This window comes from Chlamydotis macqueenii, chromosome 3, assembly GCF_036417535.1.
Source record: "Chlamydotis macqueenii isolate bChlMac1 chromosome 3, bChlMac1.mat, whole genome shotgun sequence".
In the NCBI taxonomy this organism is placed as follows: Eukaryota; Metazoa; Chordata; class Aves; order Otidiformes; family Otididae; genus Chlamydotis; species Chlamydotis macqueenii.
Window position 1 is genome coordinate 40485734 of NC_141558.1, and position 24372 is coordinate 40510105.

Below are 24372 nucleotides of genomic sequence, written 5' to 3' on the forward strand. Positions count from 1 at the left end.
TCTAGAAATGTTTTCTGCTCTTAGTGTATTTTGCTATAACTGCACATAAACATATTCTGCTGGATCCGGAGAAATAAGAAGTGTTGTGCTTCACCTGCTACCACTGAAACAGCAACAGTTGGAGGCGATGCTATGGCTTGTGCCAGCATTTGGTAGTGGTGCTACAGCAGATGGAAGGCATGGCTGCTTCATTGGACAATGGGCTTGGGAAGCTTTTACACGGGGTGAGGAAATCCCAAAATACCGCCCAGATGCATTTCTTATTTTCACTCACACAACTCTGTTAAATCAATGGGATTTTCATGGATTAGCAAAGGACAAAATTAGCCTATTTTAGTAATGGTAAAAATGACATTAAGATTATAACCCATCTCACACTCCCAAGACTAATTACTTCCCAACTCAGTGTATGGGAAGGCTCTTTCTGCCCAACAGAGTCACGCCAGGTGAAAATAAAATAGTGGGGATTTTAAAAAATTTCTCTCTTTTAGACATGATGTATTTCAAAACTGAAATATTTAATCACTTCTTTGCTTCAGAGAGTGAAAAAGGAGCATGGGCTGCTATGCCACTTGACTAGAAGCACTAGACGCGGAGGCTGCTGCCAGCTCACTGAACCCTGAGCTATGACATCACAGCTGGCCATGATGTAATTCCTTTCGGAGGATGGAGCTCTCTTATACACCTGTGAGGCTGCTGTTCCCCCCAGCTGCTCCTGAGATTCTCACACATGAATAACAGTGCCTGTATGGGAACATTCAGACAAAATGTCACCGAGGTTTTGAAATGATAACCAGAAAATGTGCTGTGGTAGAAGTTCTGCTAAACATTACAAAAGCTTGAATTTTAGTTTTTATTAGCCTCTGCAAGGCTGAATTTCCCAGAATGAAGTAATTGGTGTCTCAAAATAATCTGAAAATGGCTTTGTTGTCCTCACACTAAAGCTCTGCACCTCCCCCCTGCTGAGATACGCATAAAAGAGCTAATCTGAGCACAACTCAGTGGTTTTAAAGGGACCCAAATATAAAATGGGCTAAAGGACACCTAGGATGATACAGAGAAACACACTTTGCACATGTTGGGGATGCAACCACTTTGGTATTGCCCAAGAAATCCCCAGCCACCAAGGGACCGCAGCAGCTGCCCATCTGTACACCGCTCCTGGGGCCTGGCTGCCCCCAGTCCAGCCCAGCTTAGCCCAGAGTTAAAGCAGGTTACTCCATCTGTAGCTGCCGACAAACGAAGGGGTTGTTTGCTTTTAATGCAGTGAAGATTACCAAGGGCAACAAGTTATGAACATGGAGCCCACGTGGACACTTGTTCAATGGTTGCCCCTCCAAATATTTGGCCTCGAGTGATGGTCCCAGGGCCGTATTCACAGCTGTGGCAAAGCATCTTCCTCCAGAACTCAGTTTACTCTGGCTGCTTTGTTTCAAGCTTCTCGCATCCATTGTTCCCTGCACCCTCAGCAAACGCAGGGCTGGTTTATAGTCTCTGTCCTAGAGACTGCATCTCAGCGGGGCTGTGTGCATCCACTACAGTTTAAGTACTTTGGGACTGCTCAGAGTGAAATGCGTAAAATGCTAATGTATTACTAGACTCCTACAATATTTTTAAATAGCACCTCAGGTATATGGAACTATTTTACAAGCAAGTCAGTATTCCATGACACCAAAGATTTTTATTTTATCTTTTAAAGTTTTAATACCACAGAAAAGTGGGTGTTGATGGGATCTGCCAGCAGCACAAACAAAATGTATGAATTCAGACTAGTAATGAAACGATCTCTCCACAATGGGGAAATTAAGGCAAAACAACAGAAAAGCAGCCACAATATACAGCAGCTTAAAAGTATCAAACAAGTAAGTGGAACAAAGATTTCAAAGCACATTTGGGCATGCCCTTCTTCAGGCAACATGTCAAAACCACTACTTCTCCTTCCCTTCTCCTTGACAGACGGTCTGGTTGGGCCCAAAGCCACACCACCAAGCTGTGATCCTGGCAAAACCCACAAGGTAAACAAGGCTGGGCACAAAGTGCAACGGGATGGGAGGCACGCAAGTGCCGAAGGACGAGATGCTGGTGGTTCAGCAAGCAGCTCAAACGGCTCTGAAACAATGCTCCGGCACAATGCCATGAGTGCTCTGGAGGTAAATGCTACGTAGCCAGAGCTGTATCCATCTCCAGTTCAGGCCCTTGCGCATTTAAAAGGTTAAGTGCTTCAAATTTCCTGGGCAAATCCCAATTCTGCTCATTTTTCTTCAAGCTACTAAAAAAAAAAAACCCGAAACAAAACAACCAACCCTTAATTATCCAGTTAGCATTTAGTGAATTTTGTTTTCTTCCATCCTGTAGTGTGGTATAAGAAACTGCTACCACGCTCTTTTGCAAGACAGGATATATTTCACGAGCACTAAACCACCTATATGTGTGCTTTGTAAGAGCAGCTGATTCCCTCAGAGCTAAAAAAAAAACTGAGGAGATGCCAAGTGACATTATTTGGGCATTTTCTTTTGTTTTAGCATTGTGTAGCAGAACCATCTGCGCGAGACCCGATCAATAATCAAAGCCAGCTACAGCCAGGCGACAAATTTCTCTGCTTCTGCAGGTTTAAATGTCATATTATCGATGCCATTCAAATTCTGCTTTGCTTTTAACTTCAGATCAAAGCTAACATAGCTGGGAAGACAATGCTTTCCACCCTCCGCCTTCCCCCCTCCTCGCTGCTCTGAAATCATCTGTCTCCAAGCCAGAAGTCTAAATGGAGTGTAGGGCGAGTTCAAAACAGAGAAGGTTGATGGGAGTCTACTGCCAATTCCGCTCTGCAGTCACAGCTTGCTCCCACAGCTCCATTAGCTGCCTGCAATCAAGGGCGGCCGACTCAGTCCTGCTTGCTGTCCAGGTTTAATAGGTTCAGCTAGTTAATGAGCAATGGCTAGATTGCATTCCAAGACTTCACATCATTCACAAAGCAATTAAGTGTACACTTCTTGGTCTCCTCCAGGAGCCCGAGAGGAGTGCCTCATTCTGCTGAGAGGATAAATGCAAGCCACAATTTTCTAAACTGAACAGTGCGACACAGTGGGAAACCGTCAGAATATTCACCTTCTCTAACTATCAAGCTAAATGCATCATTCCTTTTCCAAGAGCCTCTGAAGGGCTCCCTCACCTGTATACCCTTGGATTATAGATTGCTCTTGCTAGATGAAACCAAGAGCTGTAAGCCACCGGGAAGCATCTCAGTGAGCTGCTGACAAAGCAGGCTAGGGAGCTGTTGTGTTAAGGAAACAGAAGATATTTAATTTGAAAGCCACTGCAAAGGCAGGGGTACTTTTTACATGTATACTTTTTCCATCTTCCCAGTGGTGCTGCAAGGCACCTGGCAAAAAATGAAACACTTATCCCCAGATTTACAAAGCTCAGAAGCTAAGTGACTTGAGCCCTCGGGCATCCCTCACAAAACCAAGACCATGTCCCTAGAGGATGCGGCTACCTCCAACGGCAGAGCTGGAGGAAAAGCAAGCTTTTTTTTTTTTTCATTCACGCATGTCCATTCACCTCTCATGCTCTTGCACTATTTTATTGTTGTTAACATATGTACCACTGCTGTTCCAATGCCCCTTCCAAATGTTTGCCTCTTTTTAAGCTCTCACTTCCAGGGCAAAGATCTTACTTGTTAGAGGGAGGTGACTTCTCGACGGTACAAAGGATCCTCAGCCTGATACGGCTGATTCACAACGGAACCAAAGCTGAATCTGCAATGTGCTCTGAAAGGACAACTCCATACGTGTACAGGCTGCCTTTTCCAGCCTGCACAGCTGAACCCGAGGGAGGGAGCAGTCCTGCTGGCAAGGACCTGTCTTTTCTCTCTGAGAAGGGACTGAAAAGACATGCTGCTTCTATCTTACACTAAACATTAAGAGCCATGACCACAGAACTAGTGAGCTGATGGCAGCCACATCTAGAGAACAAGGAAAGAGATGCTGGTCATACGTTCTTCTCATCCCACGTACAGCACTCACATATGAGACTTACAAAAGCCCAGATACTTACTGGTTTACAACATCATTACCAAAAAGAAAAGAACAACAAAATAATCCCCAAACACTCAAGATCCTTTAACAAGCTATTTCTGTAAAACCAGGAATCAAATAAATGTATCCTAGACAAAGGGATCTTTCGAATTTTGAAGAATCAGATTACCCAATCTCTAACCCCACATTGATTCAGTTTCTCTGAGTAAAGACAGACAGAAGTATCCACTATTGAAACTGGAGATGAGTTTAAGGAAAAAAAAAAAAACAAACCCAAAACAAACTCCTTCACTCATTTACCAAAAAACTCATCATTTAAACTTTAAAAAAGACACAATAACACAGATTGGTCTTTTAACTTCAAATGCAAAATCTTGGTATGGAAAGGAAGCACAGCTGAAGGGTTATATAAGTTTTTTCTTCTATTATTCTCCGTTTCCTTTGCACATGCCAGTCAAAACTATAAAATACTTGTGGGAGAAATGCAGAAGGCACGGTTTCACATTCCAGAAGATCCATTTCCATGTGCTGCATACAAGCCAGGCGACCACCCAGGAAAGCTGGGCAAACACGATTTGGCCCACCAGTGCTGCAATCAGACACTGGCAGCCCTTCTCTGTCGATGCTTTGCCCTGTATTTGCCATGAGAACTAACCACCAAGCCTCACCAGCAGCTGAGCCTGTGGCAGGATCACCTCTACACCAGCACTGAAATGATGTTAACAAGCAGCCCTGCATTTTCTCCTCTTGAGAAGCTGTGTCAAGCTCAGATGTAGTGCTAAAATATTCTGAATACACTATCCATGTGAAAAAAAAAAGGTAGATAACCAGATAACCTCAATACAGTAGCCTGTAATATTAACAGCTCTTTACTTCTCAAAACTCTTCCATCCCCTGTCCCTTGCCCTCCATCACAACACTTTCGTCCCAGTTTTACTAAGGAAAGGAGAGCAAAGGTGGGTCATCTCCAGTCTTGGGAAAGGGTTCCACCAGCTACTTCCTCTCCTTAGAGCCCCTGACTATGTTGTTTTCCTTTTATATGCTGATCACAGAAAGAGCTGGTAACTGTTTCAGAGTCACTAAAAAGGAATAATTTCCTTGGAAATTATTGGGTTGAGAAAGTCTGTTGGCTGAAGTGACAGAAGTAGGCATGACTTGCCTTCAACAAAGCAGAAGGCATTTGTTTTTAGTCAGTCGGGTAAAGGGCAGTAAAACTTGGCCAAGTATTTATTTATTGGACTGGAGTGCCTGCAGCGAGAGAGGAGGGTGAGACGTGTGTAAGGTTTTTGTAATCCCAGCCTTTGAAGGGAGACAAGTGAATTTTGGTTTCAGTGTTGGAATAAGACAGAAAATAAGGAATAAGCACAGAAAAAAGCCTTGGTATGTGACATAGAAACGCTGATTTATAAAAGGGATGTTTGAGGAGGGGGAGGTGTGTGTGTGTGGAGCGTAAACAAAAAAACACAAAACAAAAGGTCTTTAAAGCTTTCCCAGAAAGGTCTTTAAAGCTTTCCCAACATGATACCTTCTCTACATCTGTTGGCCATTACTTTCTCCCAGTTCAAGACAGTTGAGAGCACGAGGAGGTAACAAACCACGAGTGAGACTGTCGCTTTGCAGGAATGATGCTTTTATTTCAGCAGTGAGGAATGCTGACTGTACCCTGAGCGTCGCTGAAGCGTACCCCTCTGATCTCTCCAGTGGGAATACCAATTAAATTTAACAAAAGTAACAAGTATTAATGGAGCCTTACCTAGTCTCGACCCAAAGTGACACTCAGCAGTGTTACTGCTGAATGGTAATACTTCAGCACATGCTAACATGTGGCCCCACTAGCTGTGACCTTACTTGGCTCTCAGTTGTGTCCCCTGCTCAGTCCGAGGGTAACATCAGAGGGGTAGGCAACGAGAGACCACAACTCTGACTTTGTATCAACTCTGCCAAACATGACTGACTTTCAGATCGTGGCAGGGCAAAAACACGTGCAGGTCTTCCACCCGGGATGGTACCACCTAGGGATGCTGCCAAGGCTTGCTGGATGTGTGGCAGAGAGCAAGACACAAAAATAAAAGAGGAAAACCCAGATGACCTTGTAGTGCTTAGCTGGAACAGTTAATGCTGAGGAATCTTGCAATTCTGTTTATATTCTTTCACCACAAGCAGGTGTTGGGAAGCCCAGCATGGGAGGGGCATGCAGATAAAAAAAGAAAGAGGAACCACTTTTTTTTTTCTGACGTGCGTGATCTATTCAGATGAATCTTTTTTACCGACAGACTCTTTTCCTGGAATCGGCACGGACGCCCAAGTGTCACTCCGACAAACAGACAGCATACCTCAAATATTCAGGGTGCGTTATTTGTTTGTGGTGGAGGATGACGTGGTTTTGACGGGAGTTCTGGGGGAATTAAGTGATTTTTAACAGAGACATTATTAAAACCTCCAGGCCTTCCCTAATTTAGATCCGTTTTGCCAGGTTTTTTGTTATTTTTGTACTATCATAGTCACGTGCTGTCATGTTTACCATCCGAAGTGAGGAATAAAGGACAGACCTCCACCGACATCCATCTAGTTTCTTCCCTTGGTCACCTCGCATACAACCACATACGTGATTTTTACACTGATGGATTTTGTACAGAGAAATGCTTTGACCTGCAGATTTCCCCCCACCCGCTGCTGCTCCTTGTCCAGCGCCACAGCCACCTCACTCTCTCCTTTCTTCTGCAGCTCTTTGTTGCTGAATGTCAGGGTCATCAGTGCCACCGGCTGACATGATTAGTGTGGCTGACACTACACCACTGCTCTAAAGGAAGCAGGCAGAGGGCAAAGGGAAAAAAAAAAAAAAAAACCAACAAAAAACACTCAAAACAAAACCTGCAGCCATTTTAGGCAGAAGGAATCAGGCTCAAATAGACAGTAAGAACCTCACTCTTTCCAATTAAAGAGAAGGCCCTTGCTCCGCAACAGATGTATGCGGCATTTCAATGTGCTCCCATGCCCATAAAATCAGTATACTTCTGTCTGCCCCAAAATATATCCTGGAAAGTGTGCAGTTCTCGGAGATCAAAGGCGAAGATTAGGGAGGGGGAAAACAAAATGTTTTTTTTTAAAAAAAAAAAAAAAAATACAAAAAACAAACCAAACGAAAAAAACCCAACAAAGCGCATCAGACAGGAGATAAAGCCTGACCTGTGATTCAGCAGATTCGAACGCTCAGAAGTACAACAGCCTGTGCACTACTGAAAGACAGCAGCAGTCCATTACACGTATTGATTTGCAGCACTTTGTCAGCACTAATGATGTTACCTCATTAAAAGAGATAAATGCCCTACTGTTCTACCAAAAGCATCTGCTCCTTCCTCCTTCGCCTGTTCTCCAGCGGGGCCCTCAGCAGCAACACAGTAAAATCAAATCAAAATCCAACGCTAGGCTCACGTAGAGCTGCTTGCTAAAGTTGTTTGTTGTTATTCTTGTCTTTTTTTTTTTTAAAATGAGCTTATTCTGCACTTTCTATCAGGTATCTTCTCACGGCACTGAAGGGGCACATAAAGGAAAACAAAGCCCTGTGAACCACCACGGCCCTCCTGTTGGCAAAAGGCTCCTCAGAAAATAAACTAACATCTACCTCAGATAATTCATTCACTGTTAGGTCAAATGGTACGGGTTGCAACTTTGATCGCAACAGGTCAAGTGATAGGTACGGCGACGCTGATGACTTCTGTCCATTTGCCACACACAACGCATCAGTTTTGTTTCGTCAGATTCCTCGTTACATGCAAAGGTAGCAGTTTACCGTAATGAATGTTTTATGCATAATTCCTTTGTGTATAGGGTCTCCAAAGTACACATTATTAAAGTCTATTAAACTCTCTATTTAGCAGAATTACCAATGTGCCTTTGGGGAAATTATTACAATGAAGCTGTACCGGTATTTAAATTCCAGTTGTTTAACAACCTTTTCCTAATCACCAATCCAGGTATCTACATTAAAGTGCAGTCAGACTTCTTCCACCACGGCATAAACCTGCCTATGAGCTACTTATGGAAATTCATTTAAAAAATGAGTATTTCAACTTGGCATGTTTTTCATAATTAGCCTCAGACAGCTGCTGTTTTAAAATAATAGGGACCCCTTCCTGATCCTCTTCACCAAGCACAGCACTCCATAGTTAAATGTGGTTACAGAGACAATCAACAATTTGCAGCCATACGATTTAAATCAACATATCGATATCTGCAAGACACCAGCCTATTTAAGGCAAACTCGGCCAACAAGGTCCCGTTCTTTACACATGGCTTTTCTACAGGAAAGGGCCTGGCCTTGCATGGAACTGCACAGTTTCATGGATGGAGCTGCTCAAACTTGGTGTATGCTCCAGTCCCTCCTCTGTTCCAGCTACTAAAAACTCTTGGAGTTGTACGTAAAGCAACAACAGAGCAGCTACTAACTGTTTGTGCCTTTCAGACCATTTCCCCTTTTAATACTTCACACTGCAGCTATAGCTAGCTACTCTCTAAATGTTCCAGTTTTCACGGCAATGAGTCTTAACTTGGGTTCCAAATTTGTAAATGTGTGCCTGTGCCTCCCATGGTAACAACAGGTATTTTTCCAACGGGAAGAGTCTCATGTTTCTCAGGGGAGAGGAAGTAAACTCCATCAAACTAGAAATCACGGGATTCGGCTTCCTGGGGTGGGGTGGAACAGACCTAGATAGCAACCTTTCAGATTTCCTCCATAACCTTCAATAAATCACTGCATTCCTGCCTCTATTTCTCATCAGTATGAGTGTGATATTTCACCCTCTTTGAGATCCTCAGAAGTGCTCAGGTTCTATCTCTGGGGCAGTGAGGCTCTCCAGCAAAGACCATCGAGCAAGCTGACAAGACCGATGTCTTGTCCTTGCCACTACATTACACTGGCAGTTTTACAACTTCAACACCAGTTCAACCCTCAGTCAATTTCAACAACAAAGACAACATTAATGTATTGAAAAAAATGCTGACAAAAATCTGACGAAATCAATGGGCATAGAAATAGAACAAAGAGTAATGAAAAGGAATTGCTCAACAGGGCTTCGCATCAAATGAATATGCAGAATTTAGGCCATCATACAACTGCATGTTTTGATACGCCACAATTCAAAGTTTATGTCCAAGTAGAGATACAAAGAGGACTAAAGTCATCAGTGGGAGCTGGTACGTATGGTAAGGGTTACTCTAACAAGTACGAGTCAAATACTGTCTGCTCTTTTTGGCTCTAAGGCAAATTCAATGCCCTCTGGCAGGCCTACACAATGAAGCTGTTTCTATCAGGATCAAAAGTCCTTCAGAAAAGAATTCTTGGAAAAAAAAGCACAGCAAACGGGTGGGCCTATTTTAGCCATACACTAATTTCCTATAAACCAATGGACAAAAGTGCTTCCTTTCTCCAGTTACAAACCTGAGCCAAATCACCTTCTCTGTTTTATAAATGCAACCTCATTGACTTTGCTCAAGTTATACATGCACCAAAGCAGATTTTGTCCTTACGTGCAATGGGAGGCCAAATCTCCCATAAGAAAAGAAACAGTCTGTTCATCTCAGCTGAAGCGGGATGAGGAACTTCTCTTTCGCCTTTATAAAGGAGATGTATATCTAAGAGACAGAAGGGAAAACACTAATTTCACCTCTTCAGTTTGCCTCTCCATTAGAAAAGACTGTTATATGCTTAGAAAGGACACATTTTTCAGGCTTTTCAGGTTATTTTATCCGACTGCAGATCAGAAGTCCAAGAATATCAGATGTTGGCTTAGAAAAGTCTCCAGCATCCACTTCACTATCTGTTAGAGAAGTATCTCTTCCATCCTGTTTGATAGGGGTGGTAGATCAAGGGTGCAGCTCTACTGCATCAGTCCCTTTTTCCTATCACTTGCTCCTTCGCCTCAACTCTAGTTTCACGAGCACGAGCCAAGATGGTTCTACCAAGTTGCCCAAAATCCAACCACATCTTTAATTTAGTTAGTTGTTGTTAGTTCATGGTGCAGCACCTGTTGGTGTAAGAGGGAATAGGGGAAGTCCTGGCCAAGGACACAGTGGGGAGAGAAAGAGGATGAACAGACTCAACCAGGACTGGCTTAGGTGACCATGAAACCCTTAGAGCCTGATGCCTACCTGAAGACATCACGGAAATAGAAGACGCAGTATGGCATTTAACCTGGGCATTACCACACGTGTCTAATATTCTTAGGTCCTCGTGTTTATCACACCAGATGACAGACCTCACAGAAGCACCCAGCAATATGACGGCACTTTTTCCCCAGGATACTGAGTGTAGATGTGGTGTGGCCTTCATTTGTTATTGCAGTATGTGGACAAGCAGCTACCTCAGCCAAGCTGTCACTTTGTCTCTCCTGCCACCTACTGTACTGAAAATCAAAATAAGTGTCACCAACTCGTGTGCATTTCCACTTCTTTTTGGAAATACCAACCTTTAGGTCTTCTATAAGTGCTACCGCGTGTATGTGGGAACTCCCTGCTGTCACAGCTCCTCCAGTGATGCTATCCAATGCTTCCTGATGAAGGCTAAATGCAGCACTTTGAGCTATAATTAACTCACTGATGCTTCAGGGTTAAAATTAGCATTAAATACCAAAAATTCTCCAGAGTTTAGGGCATGAACTCCTCTTCTCCTTTGCCCCACAGAGAATTAATCACAGAAGATTTACTTTACATAGTGAACAGGCCATGATGCTCCATAAACCTCTGCCCCTTTATTTGCACTTATTTCCGATGACAACACTCACAAGGGGCAAAACCCAGCAGAAAAATAACTTCCCATTGGGCGTGTGACTGTCAGCCCGTGGGCAGGGGTGAAACTCTCGCTGCACTTGAGCTGTGTAACCAAATGAGCGTCAACCAAGAACAGACTCGCCAGATGCAAGAGTCTGCTTCAGACCGTGGTTTACCTTTGTCCTTTTAACCTCTCGCTCTCAAAAAGCACAGCTGAATGAGCCTGGCTGTGCCATGCACACCCTCTGCAGTGCAGGGCTACCCCATCCGAGATGTCCTCCCCAGGATCGGCACACAGTGCCGCTGTCTCCAATGTCACCAGCTGCAGAAGAGGCTTCACTGACGCTTGTGCCCAAGTGGTGCCTCCAAGGAGAAGACAATTATTTCATAATAACCATCTGGGTCTGCCATCCATCCAAACACCGTTAATCACCGTGAATGGCATTGAGAAGAGGGGCAACAAGTTTGAGCTGATTCAGCACAGTCCAAGCCCACCACAGGGACTTCAAACCCACTCATGGTACTATGTGGAAGCTAATAAACAAACAACCCAAAAACCAAGTAGACAGATATCCCATTTTAATTATTTATGCCACTCTCACAGAAGGCATGACAATTTTATTTTTTCATTATTAATTTCGAGAAACTATTCACATAGTAAGCAACAAGCTGAAGATGCTAAAAGAAATCTCATTATTTTCTAGTAGGAAGCTACCTTGCGGGTGCTGGTTTATTCTCCCATATATGGCATTCCCTTTTACCTAATCAACAGCTTGGGGCTCTATGACAGCAGAAATCTTTGATAAAAGGAGTATTCTGATGAAGGAGAAAGACAGCCAACATTTGCATGATCAAGTAAGCTATCAGATGTATTTATTTATGCTGTGACCATCGTAATCAAGAGGTATTAAATGTGGAACTGAGCATCAGTTAAATGCATTTTAAATCTGATTTTTCACTGCTTGCAGTAAGGAAATCGTTGATTAGCAGGACTCTTTAGGGTCTTTACACAGTGCAATTAGAGAAGTGGATATATAAGTAAATTGCTCTACTACTGCAAAAGCAAGTCTTACTTTTCAGGCAACAGTGGGCCTTTCATTCTAGCACTTAGAATTTGATCAACATTACTGTAACTCCACTCATTCACAGATACAGATCTCTGAAAACTGAGGACATCTCTTTTCCTTAAACAAATCTGACAAGGTTGTAACTAAAAATATTTCTGTAACACACACAGTTCAGTATGGACACAGGAAAACAACGGGCACGAGTAACCAGTGGCTAATCCCAGCTATTTAGCCTAAGAGCCGCGATACATCCACTTAAAGTCAAATATGGCCCACAAATATCTATTAAACAAGAATGAATTTATCAGGAAGCAACAGTATGTTCCCATTAACTGCACAAAGGCTGCAGACAGGTAAAAAAAAGACATTTTTACAATGGTGATTAGAAGCAGCTTTTGCTGACACCAATTTAATTTATAGCAGAATCAAGGCAAAAAACTAAAGGATCACGTTAGCAGTCAGTAATGCTACAGGAACTATCAGTGAAAAGCTAATGGAGTGAACAGAGCCTTAAAATAATTTGATATTTTTTAACACAAACTTGAAAAACCTGCTACTGTAAGGGCAGTGTCAGAGGGTGCTCGCAGATCCTCGCTAGAAACTCTCGGACAACTCTCAAGGATCCCTAAGGATGCACCAAGGGAATTACAGAAGCTAATTTTGGGCAGGCTGTGCTGTCTGGATTGATCTCTCATGAAAGTAACAGGCAAAGTTTAATCTCCAAAAAGACTTCTACCTCTGCTGCTCTCGACCAAATCGACAGGAAAGAGATCTAAGCTTGTCTGGTCTATGGCCGACGGAGAATTTCTAGCAGAAATGGAAGTCAGGCGATGAGCGGGTGATAAGCTGCTCCCAGAGATTCCCCTTGCTTTGAGAGGAGCTGAGTGGCTGGGAGATTTTCAGAGCATATTCTCCAAACAAGCTATTAAGAGAAGCCACTATCCAGAAGGCTCGACAGGAGGAAAAGGAAGCAGGGAAATCACAGCTAATGGGATTTGGCCGCAACCAGAAAACGACTAGGTTTCTGACTGTATTACAAACAGTCCCGCACTTCACCGCTGCACCAGTTCGTTGCTGGATGATAAAAATTCACATAGATTTAATGCCTTAAAAAGCTCCACGGAAATTTAGATTAATCTGTTTAGACCAAATCTCGCCTGTCCCCTGGGAAGCCCTGGGAAGCATACACAAAGAAGAGGAAATTGCCACCGCTATACCGTAACTTCTATGATTTTCTGTAAGGAGGAGGCCATCAGTCTAGGGATTTATTTCTTTTGAGATTATTTTGTAAGTCCCATAAACAAAGGTTTGTGATACAGTGAGGTCACTGCCCCGCTCATCTTAGACATCACCCTCTCAGCCTGCCGATCCCTCTGCAGATGATTATAAAGTTTGCCCAAGTTTTCTGCAGGAGGCAATTGCCGTCCAATTCTGTCAAGCAGGATAATTTGATCTTAAAATTAGAGGGTTATCTTATTCCCAGAGCATCTCTCCTTGGCACAATTTCAGATTGTGGAAGGTTATAGAATTAGGGAAAAGAATAAGGTCTTTGGAAGGAAACATCATGCTCTCAAGCCTGGGGGAAGGCAAGCAAACCCCTGCCTATGAGTTGCATTGCTTTGGAAAGAGCAACCTCAGCAGGAGGTCCTCAGTGCCTCCCTCACCAAGGCGGCTCTGCTCATCCTTCGACCTAGGTAGAGAGCAAGCTCGTTGCCTAAGGTGGCAATCAAAGAAAAATTACCAGAGAGGATGCCCTCTACCTGTGCAAGCTGAAGCCAAGTGTGGGACATGACACAACACGTTTGAACTCCAAAACTCATCCTTCCTCAGATCCCAAAGGAGGTAGCGCCGCGGTCTGTGTGAGGAGGGAAGATGCTGTCAGCAGAGAAATTTCTGGTCCAACCGTGAGATAGAGGAAGAGGCAGTAGGAGCAGAATAATGGAAGCGATACGAGAAGCGAGATAAAAGAATTACGGGGCTGATAGCATCTTACAGACAACAAAATTTTAGAAGAGGAGGAAGTTGAGCAGCTGTGAAAGAGAGGGAAGGAAGAGTAAGGCTGATTTTCCTGATAGTCAGGTCATGAACAGTTCCCGAAACCCATCTAGTCGGGCTGGATGTCTGACGTAAAGAAGCAAAAAGCAACATGTGCGGCATCTTCCACATGGAAAAAGGAGCTATTGGGGAGTGGGGCGCTCTGCGGCGAATTAAAAAAACTACAAGTCTTGGAAGTGCCATAAATAGAGACAAAGCTATCAAGCCAACCAATAATGAATGTGAAAAGTTAACAGCAGAATTATGCAGAATTGTCCACAAAGACAAAAATCTTAAAAACTTTGGCTTCTCACAACCGTCTTTTCTTTTGGAAATCCCACAGCCACTGCTGGGAGATCAGCCTTATAAAGTGAGAATTTAACTGGAATTGCAGCTCTGGGTAACTGCAGGAAATGTTGCTCACAGCAACAGTAAATGTAAGATAATTACTTATTTTGGGGAAGAGGGGAAGAAAGTTACAGTGACTATGCAAACAGAAAAAATAACAACATGGTCCTTCTCTGGGACCTTTCCGAGGATCTCAGAGAAATCTACAGCCATTCCTCGTTAAAAACTGCCTTGCTATGGCCACAGATTATTGCACGATCGAGGTCCCAAACCTGGCTGAACTGCTCATCCTTGTACTTTTGTCCCTCTGCTGATCCTCACCCCGGACATCCGTCATAAGTGGAGGCGCAGGGACCCCATCGTGGATTTGAGCAGTGTGAGACCCCAGCTGGGATGCGGGGTGCTGCCAAGTCCTCCTTCAACATAATTAATGAGGCAGCCCGATCAAGACACAGAGAAGACAAAGGGTTTCCACCAAGTGAGAAAACTCTTTAAGTGCGAGAAGCGAAGGCTCTCCCCAGGTCCAATGCTCTGCGCCGCATAGCCCAGCACAACAAGCGGTCTGGGAAAGCCAGCCGCCTTTCAGACAAAAGTGTAAAAAAGAAGTGGGAGGAGAAAAAAGGGAAGACAAGGCCAAGCAGAGGGAGGCAGGCTCCAGACAAACCCTCCCCAGAGGAAAGCACCTCAGCAAACACTGCTGCAGAGTCTACAGAAACGCTGCTCAAAGGGTCAAGTTAAAATACAAACCCATTTTTACATGCTCCTGCGAGTTCCTTAACTGCAGCTGAGAATATAACTAAACGCTTCGCACGGAACTTGTTGGATTGCACATGTTTTTGACCAATTTCCAGTTCCAGTTTCTGCTCCTACTCTGATTTTTCATCTTCGTCGGGACAAAACACTGATATTCATATACTGCCTCGCTAAGAAGCATGGAGTAACTGGAATTTATATTAAAAATATTTAAATACAGTCCATGTCTATTTAAAGGTCTGAATGCATCTCGTTAGAACACTGCATAAATTAACCCAACCTCATTCTCTAGGACGCATCAAGATCTGAAAAGCCCCAAGTTTGACGTTCTCTCTTACCACCCACTTAAAAAACCCAAACCCAACACGCTGGGGTTAGCTTAGGTTGCAAACCATAACAAAATCAACATTCAACCTAATTGCAATTTACTCCCTGATGTAACAAAAATCATGCCACAACCAGTGCAAAACCAAAACTAGAAGAGGCTCTCCCCCGCCCCCTCCATGCACATCCCCCCATTTTCGCTGTTAACGACGCCCCAGCGCAGCCTGCCTGCTCGGGATCCTGCATCGCTCCCTCCATCCCTCCACACCGCCTGAAACCATCCCCGGACAGAGCGAAGCACACGCTGCCGCCGCCAGGCTCCCCGTCCCCGCCGCCCCGCTCGCACTGGCGGCCAGACAAAGCAAACTCCGGTTGCATCACGGAGCAAACTCATTTTTCCAGCAACCTCCCAGCCTGGAGTTTACCGCTACTGTAATCCGGTGCTGTCAACAACGCCGCCTTTGTTGCGTGCTCGTGCGCGCGGCTTGCTTGTTGGTTGGTTTGTTGTTTTTTTGTTGGTTTTTTTTTTTGTTGTTGTTGTTGTTGTTATTTATTTTAAGGAGAATTTTTGTTTCAAATGAGTAATCTGTTTTTGAGTGATTTCTCCTCCACGCTGGCTCCACCCTGTACTGTAAACGAGACATTACCTTATACAAGAATGAATCTGCTGCATTCCTCTGTCTAGCTGCCTCGCAGCACATTTCCTACGCTCGCAGCAGCCCCGGCAGCGCACGCTCTCCCACCCCTTCCCCCCCTCCACAACCTTTTTTTTTTTTTTTTTCTTGCCTTTTTTTTTTTTTCCTTTTCACTGCCTCGCTGTGTTTTTGTGTAAATGATCTCACATGACTCAACAAATCCATCTGCCTGGAGCAGGCCAAGTTTGGAGCCTTCCCAGGAGGGAGGAGAAGAATTGCTTTGTGGAAAGGACCTGGAGCTTTGCCCTTTCTCTGGCTCAAATTACCCGCCTGTCAGGGCTGACGGATTTGGCTAAAAATAAAAGGAAGCGGGCCGTGAAAAGGAGATGAATGAGCTCAGCAGTTCCTTAGATAACATGGGCCTGGTGTCGCCCAAAGCTCCCAGAGCAGGAACTTCAGATGCTGGGCATGTAAGTGCGGTGCTGCAGCCGAGGTGAACTTGGCTGCTCAGGGACCAAAAAAAAAAAAAAAAACAAAAAAAGAAAAAAAAGGCTTCAAAAAGGGCAAAACCAACCATACGCTGATGGAAATAAATGGATTAAAGACACGCAGAATGGGAAAACTGCCTGCTGTAGGTTTTGAGCTTGTAAAAGGGGAGATTTACGGCGTTTCCAGTGGGGAAAGGAGGGTGTGGGGGGTGTGGCGGGGGGGACGCACATGATGTCAGCCTCTCGCCCTGCCCGGGGAGCCTCAGCATCCTCCCTGCAAATGCCTGCCCAGCGCCCGCAGCGGGTATTAAGCACTTAGTTTGGCAATGTAATGACACACTGCAACAATCTGTAATGCGAGGCAGTCAGCAAAGCCCTGGCTCGCAAAGCTCTTTCTCCTAACCATTAACCATATGTTTGGCTCCACCGTCGCCCGAGCGAGCGGGTGTTCCAGCGCACCATCTGGTTTCTATCCACACAAGCAACTGCAAAGCACAGAGTATTTCCCTCCGGAGCCGCGTCTTCCTCCCCAGCTCCTCTTCCCCACCCGGCCCCCCGCTCCTCTGCTCCCCATCTTCCTCCCTCACCCCCCTTCAGCAGTGGCCTTGCCTTCCCTTTGCAATGCTCAAAGCACAGGGGACCACAGTCGCCCCACCGAGGATGCAGCAGAAGAGTGGGGACACTGTGGCATGTTGTCCCTGGCAAGCTCACATCCATGCACACACACACACAGAGGGACTGCATCCCTCTGCGTCGATGCTTGGGGTACCACATTAAAAAATAGGTGTGTTCTTGATCCATCCAGGAGCCACCACATTGCCCATCGCATCTCACTCACACACATGCGCGCAGGGAGCGTTCAATTTGGATTACATCAACTCTATCCTGACTGTAGAAGGACTTTAAGAATGAACATAACAACAGGAGGACAACTGGCAGTGTTATCTCCCGCTCCCAAGCAGGGCTTTCTAGGCACATCGGGTGTTGATTCCCCATCCCACCAAATGAAGAAGATTCTAGGGGAAACGAATAGGGGGAAAACAGAGAAAAAGAAAGAGGAACGGAATGACAGAGCACTGAAGAAAAAGAAATGAAAATATTTACTTTTCCTGTGATAACTAAACAAGCTCATTCTGAAACTATAAAAAAAGCTTTCAAGTGTATTTTAGAAGACCTTGTACCATATGTTTGCTTTATGATTTTATGAATTCTAACTACTATTTATGTTTTTAAAGCACTTCCATCCTTCTGTTTATTTCTCAAATCACCTATGGGAGATCAGGAGTTATTTTCCTCTCAGGTTGCCCAATTTAAGATTAATCATGACGTAATGCAAACGTTCAGGGATGCAAGCAATAAGATACTCAGCAAATCCCACACTTGCTCTTTTAAAATAAGTTTATACTCTGCAATGAGTCACTCGTACAGTGTTTATCCAAGTTACCAGTGCTACAAGGGAAAAAAAAAAAAGCCCATTACATTTGCAAATACATACAAATCGCAGCTGTAAGCACCCAACTGCTTACACCAGGACTTGTTTCTATGACTGGATATTGATTTCTTAATAATGTGTCATTATACCAACGTTGATACAGCAACTATCTTCCCAGAGTACGCAATTTAATATTAAAAGGAAGCTGGCTCTAGGAAATATCAAATTCACACCCATTCACACACTATTTAAACATCATTCTTGGTCACGAACATAGCAATGCAAAGCCACAACTGTGTTTTTCCCACCTAGCACCTAACAAAGAAAACGCAGAGGACTCGCTAGTTAAAATCAGCTCAGCCTATTGCAACCAGCTCTGCTGAACCTCTCCAATGGGTGCTGAAAATCCAAGAGGCTACATTGAAAAAGAGGCATGTTTTTCAAATCTCCTCATACATGTGAGAAATCAGTGCATGAAAAAGCGCGCTGTAGGCCCTTATCCTGGAATCAAATACACATGGGGAAAACCCATATGCTTGTGAAAAGCCTGATGACTTCACTGGGATTGCCTAAGAAGTTTGAGGGTAGGATCTGGCACCAATTATGAACGTGAAGTGCAATTAGCACTGTAAACTCCCCCCCTTCATCTTCCACTCCCCCTCAGTGAGGGAAATAATTAAAATGATTAAAAACATAAGAGAAGCATTTTAGCTGGCAATGTACATTTCCTACAAAACAGGATCTCAGTATGTTAAAGTCCATTATTTTAAGATAAGATTGTTGCAAACATATTAGTAGCATGCTTAAATATCACACATTAGGCTTCCTACAACCATGCAACAAGAAATTGTCTTCATTGACACATAGAAATCAACCAGCAGTAGTCCTCTAAAGCAGTAAAGGTCTAGGTCTGGGTCTTTTAGCAGATAATGATCTGCTCTGATCCAGAAATCTTTTTAAAAGAGGAATTCAAGGGAAATATTCATAGATTCAGAGTTGTGCAGTCTGAAGGGACACCTAATCATTTGACCTTCTTCCATAAAACAGGCATGGAGCTTCTCTGCCTACATCGATGCAGCTGTAAGAGGTTGAATTGGAGAATCTCTTGGGGTAAAAAATAAAATAAAATAAAATAAAAATTTAAACCCCCCCAAAAAAGAACAGCCTCAGATTCAACAGCCTGACATAAGGAAGGAACCTACCGCAGCCCCAGTAACATTGCCCTGTTCAGCGGTCACCTACACTGGAAGAACACTCACACCCTCTCACCTGGTCTGAATTAATTTAGCAGCCAGCTATTGGGGTCTTGTTGTACCTTGTTACCTTCCTCTACTCCTCAGTCCCTGACAAAGGGCCACTGTCAGCCTGAAACCTAGCCAGTTTTTAAAATATAATAAAAAGCAGTGTCTCATTATTACCTGAATCCACCGAGTCCTCCTGCCAACAACGATGTTTACGCAATCACATTTTTCTGCTTTTAAAAACTTCTCCCTTGCCTCATCGCTCTGTGTGAAAAAGAACACAAAAGAGAAGAATTTATTAACTCACATGATTAACTATTATTTGCATTACAGTAGTTGGCTTTCCCAGCAGATATTTAGGTCTTTTGTTTTGTGCCATGTGTCATAAAGATATCAAACAAGAAAAAGTCCTTTCCCCAAAACTGCTCATTGACCAAACAGTAGCAACAGAGAAAAATTTGGAGGGGTGGCTGAGGTACCACAGCCCATCACTTGTACAGCTGCGCAGGAGAACACAGTTCTCCCCATGCCCAAATCCTCTTCCCTCTTCCCAGGGCATCCCGCCTGGCAGCGCTGGGACCAACGCCAAGCAGACATGTGGTGCCATCAAAAGCCGAAACATGGTGGAAGAGAGAGCTGCTTAAGTTTCTTTCAGTTTCAACAGTAAATACATGCCACTAATAACAGCAGCAGCAATGTAAAAATAATACTTGCAAAATTACATTGACAGTAAACTACTTAATTGTACAGTTTCCCTGAACTTTGCACCTACAACATTATTTAAGCAGTGACTCTGCTGAAAATTCTCGAAAGGTTCTTTCAGTGTCTGTTTACCCCCCACTTCACATATTAGTAGCTTTAAGCTTCAGTGTCAAATTCTCCTGCCAATACACCAATGAACTGAAATGTACGCTTCATATAAGAAATTTCCACACTTAAGTAAGGAAGAAAAAAGCCCATATGGTAGAAACCCAGCTGAGGATACAATCTCAAAAAAAACCCAACCCACCAGCCTCTCTGAATGGCCAAAAGACACATCATAAGTAAAGAAAAAAATGTGACTGGATTTTCAGTACTGGAAATGCCATTAACTTCAGTATTTCATCGCTTTCTCTGAGAGCAAACAAAACAAACCCCTTCACTTAAGGAGACACAACTCAGCCATCTGTACCTGATCCCTTGCGCGTCTCCAAAGGGCACGTGAATTAAACACAGCCACGGGCTGGGGGGTATGGCTGTGACACCCTTCCCGCAATTTCAGGGCACACTCTGACCATCATTGACATGGACGTCTGCCATGAAGTTTCATTGCGAGGTTTCAGTCGCAGTGGTCTGATTGAGCCATTCCCGAAAAAGTGGCTGGAAAGACTCAGCAAATTCTGACAACCTCTGGAACAGAGGGTTTAAATGCGGGACTAGCCAGGCCACATGAAGCTCGGTCTAGTCCAGGGCTGAGGAGGACTGAGGTGGTCTTTTCTTCTTGCATCTGCTCCTGGGCCATCTCCCAATCAAGAACAGGGATCAACCCTCTCCCCTGCTCCAGGTGCCCTCCCTGTCGCAGCCCCAGCAGCATGGAGCCATCTACGCTCAACACAGAGCAGTCAAGACCCGGGCCAGGGGACGGCGGGGAAAAATACATGAAAACAAGGAATTTCCCTTAACGGAGATGGACAACTAGAGGTAGGATGGGGAGAGAGCAACAACCTTGGTTAGGCCTTGTGGGGTGCGGTGGCTGTGCAACTGCAGCACTGCCAATGTACTGTGTTTAAGCTTCTACTATGCTGGTGAATGCCATTTGCCGTTTGTTTGCTTTCCTTCTTTCTGCTTTGGTGTACCAAAGCTACGTTGCAAGAGAGGACAGCCCACAGATGAGCTGTGCCTTGGAGAGCTGCTGCACAGCTCCGACGCAGCGCCGCTACAGTCATTTAAACCCAGTATTTCCCAAGTGGCCATTAATGGCAAGTTCCTAACCAACCTGAAACCCTGGCTTCTCTCAAGCAACACTAACGAACGCTTGCAGCAAAATGGAACTGTGTTACCAGTATGCGACATACTACGTAGTACAGACACATCTCAGCAGCAAAGCTGTAAGATCCTCAAGATCCTTTGTCCTCTGATTTTAACTCTCTTCCTGTAAAGAAGTGGCAACGCTTCCCCAATCATTTGTCAAACCCTCAAGCCTGACACTGATAAACAGAAAAAGTTTGTGAGGAAATGACATATTCCTTCAGTAGGGTTTGAGTAGTGTGCCATAAATGAAAGCCCAGGGCCAAACATGGAACAGCAGGGACAAACCAAGGTCATAGAATCACAGAATAGTTTGGGCTGAAAGGGACCTCTAAAGGTCATCTAGTCCAACCCCCCTACAAGAAGCAGGGACACTTCCAACTAGATCAGGTTGCTCAGAGCCCCATCCAACCTGGCCTTGAATGTTTCCAGGGATGAGGCATCAGCCACCTCTCTGGGCAACCTGTTCCAGTGTTTCACAACCCTCAGTGTAAAATATTTTTTCCTAATGGCCAGTCTGAATCTACCTTCCTCTATTTTAAACCCATTACCCCTCATCCTATCACAATGCTGAGTAGGGCGTTTGCCCAGGGCTTGCAGTTGCACGCTTGCCACTATGCAGGGGACTTATGGGAAGAGTGGGGCACAACCACATAATTGCAAACTGTTCATGCATTCACAAGACTTAAAATTAGGTCTGCACAAATCCTTTTTATATCTTACAGAGTTGCACTCTGACCTTAGTAATAATATTGTAATGTATTTGTGTACAAAAATAAAATTAACAGCAAAGAGGTGAAACCACCCTAGATATTATGCTGCCTTAGACACTCAGAGCCTACAACAAAGCATAGGTCTACAGTCAACCAAACTCACAACACAGGAAGACAGACTTTAAAGGTAAATAATTCAGGGCTTGAATTCTTTAAGGTAAATAATTTAGGGCTCTAATGAACTCACTGACTGCAAATGGGGAGTTCCACTGCTAGGAACTCTCCAAACTGCCCTACATCCGATCCTCAGGAGTGCAGGGCAGAAAACTGTCAGCAAAAACACGTCTCAAATATTCCTGGCTATAGCAGCAAGGTCTTGCTCTTTCTCAAACAAAAGGAGCCTCAGATAGGAAAAGGCAGCTTCCCAGACCAGTTCCAGTGCTCCACACTGTGCCCATGAGCTGCTGAAAAGGAAGAGCAATTTCAGAAACATCACCTGGGCAAGTGGCGAGGTGGTCTGTGGGGTAAGGCAGTTGACCCATGTTGAGTCCTATGGAAGCAGTAGAAAAACCCTTCAAGGATAGCCAGCGCAGCGGTTTGGTCCAGAGGTGCTAAAACACACGCATGACCATGGGTGAGGCTGTAAGCTCTTTGCTAAATGCAACAGCCCCTAGATGAAAAGGAACCAGACAACCCTTCAACTCTTCCTCACTTCACAATCTCTCTTCTCTATCCTCTTACAAAATTGGCTACGGTCAAGTGCTTTTATCAACACCTGGGAATTCCTGTGCATCCATCAAAAAGCACCTCAGCCAGACAAAATCCATCAACAAACCGCAGTATAAATCCTCATCAATTCTTATATTACCAGCAAGTTTCAGCCTTCCCAGCCAGGATCCTCTAGTTCCAAGGAGTCATTCACAAGCAGCAACTATTCCTGACCAAGCAAGGAAACCGTATTAAAATGAAGATACAGTGAATTGTCAGTTATACAATGTTGTTGCTGCTAAAAAAAAACTGTAAGGACTTTTATGCTGTCTCATATGTACATAAAGTAGCACGGAAAAACACCCTGGAGTTGCCTCACACCCTCTTACGAGGCCTACATGAAACCAGACCGTGGAAGAAAACCTCGCCTTTTGCCGCCAGACACGGGCACGTCAGCAGCAATAGCCACGGTGCTGCAAGGCTGCTGATGAGCCTGGAGACACCGCATGGGAACATGCCTGCAGATCAGTGGTTGAAAACGCAACTGCTGTTCTCACTCCGTGCCCAGCAGAGATGAGATCTCATCGCCAGCAGAGATCTGGGTCACCACCAGGAAGCTGGAGCTATCCCAGCACCATCTTCTAGGTAACACTCCCAAAAGGGGAAACAAATCTGTGGCGAGGCAGCATCTGACAAGATCCCGGGTGTAAAACAAAAACAACCACCGGTGGTTTCTTTGCTCCCTGGCAGTACCATCTGATTGGAAAGAAACAAAACCATATCGCATGATGTCTTGTATGCAAACTACTTTGCAGAAGGAGTTTGTTGTAAATGCAAGGTTCAGATTGCAGTGTCTCAAGAGCTGGCAAATGCATCTTGATTGCCAAAGTCTGCCTCCTAAATGCCAGGCTAAGAAGTACTTGTTTCCCTATCCTGTACTTCAGAAATAAAAATGCAGACATGGGGAAGGAGAAAGCAAGAAAGACAATTAAGTACCAATTTTAAACCTATGATGTTTGTGAAAAATAAATGCGCTGAGTCTCCATGCAATCAAGTAGGTGATACCTATCCAGGCGCAGGACTGAAAACCGAACCAGCTTTCCAATCTCTGCTAACCAAAGCTGTTGTGATCTTCCTGTACACCATTTCCTTGTTTACATCGCATGGTACCGGAGTTCAACTTTTGGAGAAACACAAATGGCGAACCTAGAAAGTGAAATGTGGTATTATTTACGGAGTAAGAGAGCACGCTGTTTGCAAGAATTCGTAGGCACGCACATCCCGATCCTGTTCCTCAGTTCAACACCCACTCCTGAAATCCTGTACCAACCAGATTAGCCGATGTGCACATGCTTGCACTCTTGCGGAAACAATAGTCTCTTTCAGTCTGCACAATCTTCTGAAGAACCAGGCAAAAACGTCATGGGAAAAGTTAGGAAATATCTGCAGAAAACAGTCTGCAAGATGAAAGGCAGAATGAGCCTTTCAACTTGTACAAAGTACATAACATGGAGGAGAAATGCACAGCTTTGTTACCTAGCCCCTCTTCCAAAAGGCTTTTTTTTTTTTTTCCCTCAGGATGAAAAAGGGTGTTGAAACGACGTCAGATAATAAAACACTCCAGTGGCAGAGCGGCTCCCTTACACACAGTACTGTAGGCGGAATCCAGCCGGCAGATCTGGGAGCCAATACCCACTCCCCCACTACACGAAGGGATCTCCCGCTGACAGCAGGGACCTAGGACCGCAGGCAGGATGAATCCTCCCGCGCACCCCGCTCCTCCCCTCCCAAACAATGCTCGGCTGCTCCGCAGAGCACAGAGC

General features: G+C 44.5%; 1 protein-coding gene across 3 annotated transcripts in view; it reads right to left on the reverse strand.

Annotated features, from left to right (window-relative positions):
- BACH2 (BACH transcriptional regulator 2) overlaps window positions 1-24372 on the reverse strand; it is a 190011-nt gene that overhangs the window by 130020 nt on the left and 35619 nt on the right. For all 3 annotated transcript variants that reach the window (XR_015257977.1, XR_015257976.1, XM_086743288.1), the window contains exon 2: window positions 19299-19385. The gene's annotated coding sequence lies outside the window, so the exon portion shown is untranslated. The remainder of the gene's footprint in view (window positions 1-19298; window positions 19386-24372) is intronic.